We start from the raw sequence: 8,574 nt of genomic DNA on the forward strand, positions 1-8,574 counted from the left end.
AAGACTCACTGAACTCAGATGGACTAATTTGGGAGTAAACACAATTAAGTTCAGGCTACAATTCTCACTCAGTGTTCAGATTCCTTTGGTGGGGAGGGTTGCCTAAGTAGGGTGACAAAGGAAGATCAAAACAAAATCTTTTACTAAATTAATTTGAAATGCAAGAAAGTGTTTCTGTGATGCTACGTGCGTTCACTCAGAGAAAATCTATAGTGATAGAACATATGAAGCTGCCTTATACTGAATCAGATCCTTGGTCCATCAAAGTCAGTATTGTCTTCTCAGACTGGCAGCAGCTCTCCAGGGTCTCAAGCTGAGGTTTTTCACACCTATTTGCCTGGACCTTTTTTTGGAGATGCCAGGGATTGAACCTGGGACCTTCTGCTTTCCAAGCAGATGCTCTACCACTGAGCTACAGTCCCTCCCCAAGTGCCCATAGTCTGCCTTGGAAATGAATATTGCAGAGTCCAAACACACATGCATTCACACACACACATACATCTGTGTATGTAAAGCTCTTTTTTATAATGCTGAGCCTTGGACTTTCCAGCGCATGACTGATTTGTTGAATGATCTGTGCTTGTTTTGTTGTTGTTATTGTTGTTTGTGTGTGTGTATAATGTATTGTTGCTGCCAAATTTGAAAGGCTCTCATTTTAAAACTGGGTGTATGTTACACATTTAAAGGTGTATATTACGCCTTGTCAGATTGATTGGGTGGGGAAAGATGCAGTAAAATGCCTTCTACCCTGGGAGTATAGTGCTAGCGTTTACAGTCCCACAGAATTATTGTTGAGCTTACACTCCATGTAAGCACAAAGGCTATATGTTGCTCCTTAGGTTAGCAGGAGAAAAGTCCTGAAACAAGCTGGTAATGGGCCACTTTCCTGAAGCACAGCCATTCAGTGCCATAGAAATTCAGATGACCTTCGTTAGAAGAGGACAATGGGCACTCTTGATTCGCACCATTACTGGGGGGGGGGGGGGAGGGGAAAAGTTGAAAGTAAAACTTTGGAGCTACTTGAGAGAGAAAGCCATTTTTCAGACATCTTCGGAAAAAGGAAGGGGCCACTAGAGCTCAGGGGAGGAACCATGAACACGTGACCTCGACAAAGCAAGGGATGATCCCCAAATACTGAAAACAAAGTAATGAATGTGCCAAAATGAGTTTAAGTTTAAGATCTGTATAGCCTTTCTCTTATCTCCACCTTATCCCGCTTATTGTGAAACAGTGATGCATACTGTATGATTGCTTTGGTGCCATCTGATGTTATTTTTAGCTATTTTAATTTCTGGATTTTAAATTGTACAGGTTTTTTTTTTGTTTGTTAACTGTCCTGAACTCTGCGAATTCAGGAAGGGTGGTATATAAATCTAAATACAAAAGAAAGAAGCACAGTACAGGGGAAAGAAAATTTATTAAAATTTATTTAGTCTCTGTTTAATTTGTTGTGTTTGTCTATGGAGTGTGTGCTGTTAATTTAGTCAATGTGAGTTCTTGTAAACCATATCAAGGCCAGTTCAGTCCATACTTATCAGGAGCATGAAGGGGCAGCTACTATTCTTAAATAAGCAATGCCACACACACACCACCCATTTGTCTGGGACTGGTGAAGGACCAAAAACCCAGGTGGGGTAAGCTGACCTAGGGCAACCATTTCACTCTCCCTCATCTGGGTCTCAGTCATGCAAGCCAGGTCTACATTCTGGTCTACAGGAAGGTCTTGTAGGACTGATATCTTATTAATGACTAGGATTAAGACCTATGTTGTGAGAAAAATACAATGGACTCTAGCAGGAGACTCTGGGTGAGTGCCCGGTACTCTTGCTTGTCTTTCCATCCACCCATCCACCTTGAAGGGGTTCCCACCCACCAAAGTGAAGCCATACACTCCCTCCCACCTTGAGGCGGTGCCATCTAGAGAGCAGTTGTAAATCTGAGTGATCTCCAGTGGTTCCCCAGAAGGAAATGGCATTGTACCTGTCTGAGGTCCTATCCCTCCTCAAACCCCACCCATTAAATCTGCAAGAATTTCCTAACCTTGAGTTGGCAACTCTATCTCCTCCCCTTTCTCTGTCCCTTTGACTTCAGGTTTCCATTGCCTTCCCCCTCCCTGCAGCCTCTACATAGAAAGGGACAGTCTTTCTTCACAGTGTGAGGGGGACCAAAACAGCTTACATCATTCTCCTCTCCCCCCTTTGATCTGAACAACAACCCCTTGAGACAGGTTAGGCTGGAAGTCTGTGACTGGTCCAAAATCACTCAGTCAGCTTCCACAGCAAGAACCTGTGTCTGGCAGACCCCACTCTAAAGCCCTAACTCATATGTCCTCTTCAAACTCCACCATAAAATATCCAGGAATTTCCTGCCAACCTGGAAAGGTACCACTAAAGGCCTCTGGATTAGTGTTCCTACCCACCCTTGCTGTCTTTCCACCCATCTAAGTGAAGGCATTCACTCCCTCCCTCACCTCAAGGGAAGCTGATATCTAGTTGTAATTCTGAGTGATCTCTAGCCCTCACCTGCTGTGAATGAACATTCCTTTTGTGTCAGTTGAAGAAAAGCAATTGCTACTGTTTTGTTTCATGAATATGTCTCTCGCAGTTTGCTGCTTGCTTTGCAGCAGTGTTGGTGGGGGTGGGGGAGACAGACTGTCCTGGACTTCCTACAACAAGCTCTGAGGAGAGGCAGTAGTGATCAGTAAGCCCCCCAGGAGAACCTGGCAACAGAGAACTGTCTCCCTCAGAGGTCAGTGGTGGGGTTCTCACCTGATGGGGCCAACGGCAGGTGGAAGAGAGCAGAATCAGCCAATGGCATGCCAGAGACAGAGTGCGAGCCAATCCTGCATAGCCCACATCCAACCAATAAAAGATTTGCCATCACGGTAGAGTCAGCTTGGTGTAGTGGTTAAGTGTGCGGACTCTTATCTGGGAGAACCGGGTTTGATTCCCCACTCCTCCACTTGCAGCTGCTTGAATGGCCTTGGGTCAGCCATAGCTCTTGTAGGAGTTGTCCTTGAAAGGGCATCTGCTGGCAGAGCCCTCTCAGCCCCACTCACCTCACAGGGTGTCTGTTGTGGGGGGAGAAGATATAGGAGATTGTAAGCCGCTCTGAGTCTCTGATTCAGAGAGAAGGACGGGGTATAAATCTGCAGTCCTTCTTATTATTATTTGTTACTGGTAGACCCAGCATTGCATAGTTCAAGCATTGGAGATGGGTATACTTCCTTTGCTCCACAACCAGCATGTCTCAGGACAGGACATAGATGGAAAGAAGTCTGAGCATTCCCATAGCTCCAGCTCCTTCCATTCCTTTGAATGGAATTCTACCTATTTTATTTTATTTATTTGATTTATATCCCACCCTCCCCGCTGAAGCAGGCTCAGGGCGGCTATATCTCCCCCTCCCTCCATTACTGGTATCCCCGACCCTTGCATGGCCTCCCTTCTAGATCTTATTGGCTCCAAAGTGGCCCACTAATATCCAGCTGAGGGTGACACAGACAGAGCCCTAATAAAACCAGCCTCCCCAATGTTCCAATAAGGCCTAAACAGCATGGACCCAGTCAATCAGTTAGCCTAATCAGTAAGTAAACTTCTAGTCAAACTCCTTACCATCCACCCCTCTCACTTACAAAACCGTCTGCTTAGCAAGGCAAAAATTTACAAAATGGTGGGCTGAAAAACACTTCCAGCCTCTACCTGTTTGAGCCCAAATTTAAATTTACTTGAAAGACAGCCTAGCACCATGTCCACCTGCAGTATAACACCAGTCTTTGATAGACAGTGATCCAGTCCATCAGCAGTTTACTTAGGCACTAAAACTCCTCCCAAATCCCTACCACCCAAACCTCCCTTCTTATTTCCTTCCCTCCCAACTAGTAAGACAACAATTCTAAATTAACTAATGGGCACTAATGGAGAGCCAGTTTGGTGTAATGGTTAAGTGTGCGGACTCTTATTTGGGAGAACCGGATTTGATTCCCCACTCCTCCACTTGCACCTGCTAGCATGGCCTTGGGTCAGCCATAGCTCTGGCTGGAGTTGTCCTTGAAAGGGCAGCTGCTGTGAGAGCCCTCTCCAGCCCCACCCACCTCACAGGGTGTCTGTTGTGTGGGAGGAGGGTAAAGGAGATTGTGAGCCGCTCTGAGACTCTTCGGAGTGGAGGGCGGGATATAAATCCAATATCATCATCATCATCATCATAATCTTCTTCTTCTTCTTCTTCTTCTTCTTCTTCTTCTTCTTCTTCTTCTTCTTCTTCTTCTTCTTCTTCTAACATTCTGTCTATCAAATTAACAAAATAAAACATACAAGTAAAACATGGAGAAAAAGCAGAAAACGAGCCCACCAGGGGAGGCCAAAGTTGTGATGCTGAGTCAGGCAATGGCAAACCACCTTGGATTATCTGTTGCCTTGAAAACCTTTGATGGCACTTTCCACCACCACCAATGCTATAATCTCGAAAGGAGTTCCTGAGGATGTTTTATCACATCCCCTTGAACTGAAACAACCCAGGGAGGAGAAGGTAGCCTATCCAGACATTTGGAATGGAACACTGTGAGACAGCAGTTGGAGAAATGTAGGACTAGTCATCCACAACAATTTTTATGTGAGTCTTATCTATCTTGAAACTATGCCCTGAATATTGTTTCCTGGATTGTGTTGGCTGCATGTGATGTTTTTCAGTATGAGGTAGTGGAAAAGTCATCTCTCTTGACATTTGTCACATGGCAGAGGAAAAGAGTGGCCAGAACATCCTTGTGGCTCAAATTTCACAGCCATAGTAACCTGCACTCTTCAGACAGACAAATCAAGAAACAACTAGCTACAACTAGACTTTGAGATATCAGAATCAGCATTTGGAGACCCTCTTTTCTATCACCAGCACTTTATTGAAATAGCAAGAGATAATTCATGAGGAAGAAAGAATAATTCACTGTTCCCTTTTCCCAGCAAGGAATTCATGCTGAGGGCTTGCACTAATATCATTGACTGTTTACCTTTCTTCCTTTGGATGGGTGATGCCAACTGTTTTGGAAACACCTCTCAGTTTCAAAAGCAATTTCTTTTTAACAGATGGTGATTGTTCACAAAAAGCAGATCAACCCCTCCCTTCCCCCATGTTTATGCTGCTAATTTCCTTGATATTTGGGATCTACCAATTGTCTACAGCTTTCTCAGTCACCTCTCAGTCTCTTCATATAATGTTGAGCAATCACCATGACGTCTAAACATTTTATTTATTTATTTATTTAGAAATACTTATATACTTCATTCTCTGATCAAAATTGCCTGAGAGGTTTTTTTTTTAAAAAAATAAAGATGATAATAAAACCTACAAGAGCAATAAAATTAAAACAATAAAACTGACTACATAACAATTACTGAATTAAAACCAGCTGCTCAGCCTAAAACCTAGCATAAAAGCCAAACATTAAAAGATAGCATCAACAGATGATATAGGTCAGGCAGTATAAAACTATGATTAAAGTGCCTAGCAAAATTAAAAAGCTTTAGTCTAGTGCAGGAAAATAATCAAACTTGATGCCAATGTAAGGGATAGGAAAATGGCGTCCCACAAACAAGACACCACCAAGACTTTGTCTCTTGAGGCACCACTCACCTTGCCTCTGTAGGCAAGGGGATATCAAAACAGGATCTTTAATGATAGGCTATAATAAGCAATTACAGTACATCTTCAGCATCGAAATCTCTTTAATCCTTCTTGGTGTCATGAGTTAGCTTGAGACAAGCACCGCTGAGTACTCCTCAGGAGAAAGGGACTCCTCAGATGAAAAAGAGCTTCATGTAACCAGCCCTGAAACCACTGAAAAAAGAGCTGCGGCCTAATCAAGGCTCATAGCCAGCTGCAGATCCAGAGCCACCAGCATGTCCCCAGTACAGCAGGTTAGTCTCAGCTGATTGAGGCCAGCCCATCAGGCTCACCTCCACACTTCAAGCACTGAAGACAGAGGCTCAGAAGGGAACTGCAAGCGAGAAGACAGAGGGCGCATTTCCTGGCCTGTCACCAGCTCCTTGCTGGTGGCAGCCTGGAGTAGCTACAGCAGCTGGCTGCTAACAAGGGCTTGTTTGGACGTACCTACAAAAATTCTGTGAGCCTGTGTGTTGTAGAAGCAACAAGTCACCAACCTCTTAATTCAATGATCATAGCTCTTAATTCGTGCTCCTGTGACCATTGGACTGGTCATTGACTCTGATGTCTTCCTCCCTGCATTTGTGAATGACCTTGGACTGTTGGATCTTTCTTCTTTTATAACACTGAACTGGATTTGGCTCTCTTGGTAATTGACCTTTGGACTGGACTTTGACGCTGACTCTGGAATTCAGTTTGGATCTAACATTTGGGTGTGATTTTTGCTGTCACTAATATTCTATCACTCCTTTTTTTCCTGATGTCTCAAAAGGGCTGCCAGATCCCCAGAATCCTGAACCCTGAGGCTCATGGAACGAGTCTTGTTGATGTCACTTTGAATAGCAGTATTGAGACAGTATTACACACGTTGCTAGGAATTGTACATATGTAGTTTTGAACAGATGGAGTATTCCTAATACACAAAAAATTAAACTATGTTATTATGTGTGTTACAGCTGAAAATATACTTGAATTGTAGCAGATTATTGTATCCTGTCTCCAGTTTACGTGTGCTGTATTTATTTATTTGAAATATTTCCTTGCTGCCTTTCCATGTAAAGTCAATTTGATGTAGTGGTTAATAGTGTGGACTCTAATCTGGGAGAACCAGGTTTGGTTCCCCACGCTTCCACATCCAGCTGCTGGTGACCTTGGGTCAGTTACAAGTTCTCTCAGAGCTATTCTCTCAAGAGCAGTTCTGAAAGAGCTCCTTCAGTCCCACCTACCTTACAGGGTGTCTGTTGTGGAAAAGGAAGGGAAGGGAAGGGAGATTATAAACCACTCAGAGACTCCAAGTAAAGTGCAGAGTATAAATCCAATCTCCTCCTCCCTTTCCCCCAAGGTCGCAACCATTTCAAACATAAAAATAATATTTGAAATGCAAATATATATAAAATATTTAAAATAAATCATATAAACACACAATCAGGCAAGAGGGCAAAATGTCAAGCATGCGATTTCAAAATAACCAGTCCTTGGATTTTGAAACAAAGTTTGGTTTATTGATAATCCATGTGGCTCAGCCGAGCTAGGTATTGGAACTGATACCTTGTAACATCAAGATACATGCTTTAAGATGGCACATCAAAGGTTCTATAAACAATTCTACATTCTCAAAACAATTCTACATTCACATGTGAAATTCACACTCTAGCTTCCTTATCTCTATTGCGGTTGGCACATCCTGGGTCCAGGCCTGGCTTGGCCTGGGAACTAGTCCCAGGAGGTCTTATCTTCAAAGAGGACATTCCTGCATTTGTTAGTAAAAGCGAAAGAAAGACAGGAGGGGGTTTGCTGCTTTGATGTGCCTGAATTTACTTCATGGTTAGTAACATTTCTGTGATCTGGCAACTACAATCAAAGATGAATACACAATGCTTGACACATATAAGAGTTAGTAAGGAAATGTCAAACATAACAAAAAAATTGTATTTTCACATGCTAGTGGACAGCAACAATGAGGGAAACATATGGATCTCCCTGGGGAGAGAGTTCCTCTGGTTTCTAGTCTCAGATGGCAAGAGTATCCAAAGCAGGGCCTCTGATGACGGAAGTAGTCAAGTAACTTCATAGGAACATAGGTGGTCTTAAGGTATGCTGGCCCCAAGTTGTAGTAATCACAAGCAGACATTAATAGAAGTCTTAGAAGAAGCCATTGGGAGTGTGTATGGAGGTGGGGAGGCAAGTGACAGTTCTTAAATTTCAATCTGCGGGGAAAAAAATGAGCCACAAAACCTCAGGGCCAAAGCCTGAGAGCTAGCAAGCATTCAGTGCATGTGGAGCCCCCCAGATGGAGCAAACAATGCACCCCTGAACTGTTTCAACTCAGCAAAAGGGAACAAACGGAAAGGCAGGGATTCTTCATTCATCCACATTGTGGTTCCAGCCTGAATCAGGCTCCTAAATGGAGTGACCACTGGGAACTCACAGCTGCAATATGACTGGCATATTCACATACATTGTAGCATGTAACTTGGCCAGCTGGTATCAGCTGCTGGTATGGTAGGGCACATGCTGAAGCCTATGGGGTTTCATTGGCATAAAATTAATGCTCTTGCTGTGAGACAATTGTATTTACAAAGTGAAAGTTCAGCAGTACCTTAAAAAGTAACGTTCCCTATTGCCAGCTTCATTAGTAATTCCCAGCAGTGGTAATGGGCAGAGATTCAGGTTTCAGGTTGCTGCAGACCAGGGCCCCTAAAAGCAAATGGTAATAAAAGAATTAAATTCCAAAGCAACAATTCACACCAAACCTTGACTCCTTGCACCCTTCCCAGTGTGGGGAAGCAAGGTTCTACTGGTGGTCCATAGCTCAAGGTGTAAGGGGTATAACTGGAAGCAGAAATACCCCTTTTCTTTGTACCCTAACAAAGCAGGGAGCTGGCAGAGCCAATATTAGCTTTCATAACATATTGAAGG

The 8,574-nt window shown here is 43.4% G+C and overlaps 1 non-coding gene across 1 annotated transcript; it reads right to left on the minus strand.

Annotated features, from left to right (window-relative positions):
• Positions 1 to 350: 350 nt before the first annotated feature.
• TRNAS-GGA (transfer RNA serine (anticodon GGA)) lies at positions 351 to 425 on the minus strand. The gene has a single exon. It is a non-coding gene; the product is annotated as a tRNA-Ser (tRNA).
• Positions 426 to 8,574: the final 8,149 nt, after the last annotated feature.

This window comes from Heteronotia binoei, chromosome 5 (genome assembly GCF_032191835.1).
Source record: "Heteronotia binoei isolate CCM8104 ecotype False Entrance Well chromosome 5, APGP_CSIRO_Hbin_v1, whole genome shotgun sequence".
Taxonomy (NCBI): Eukaryota; Metazoa; Chordata; class Lepidosauria; order Squamata; family Gekkonidae; genus Heteronotia; species Heteronotia binoei.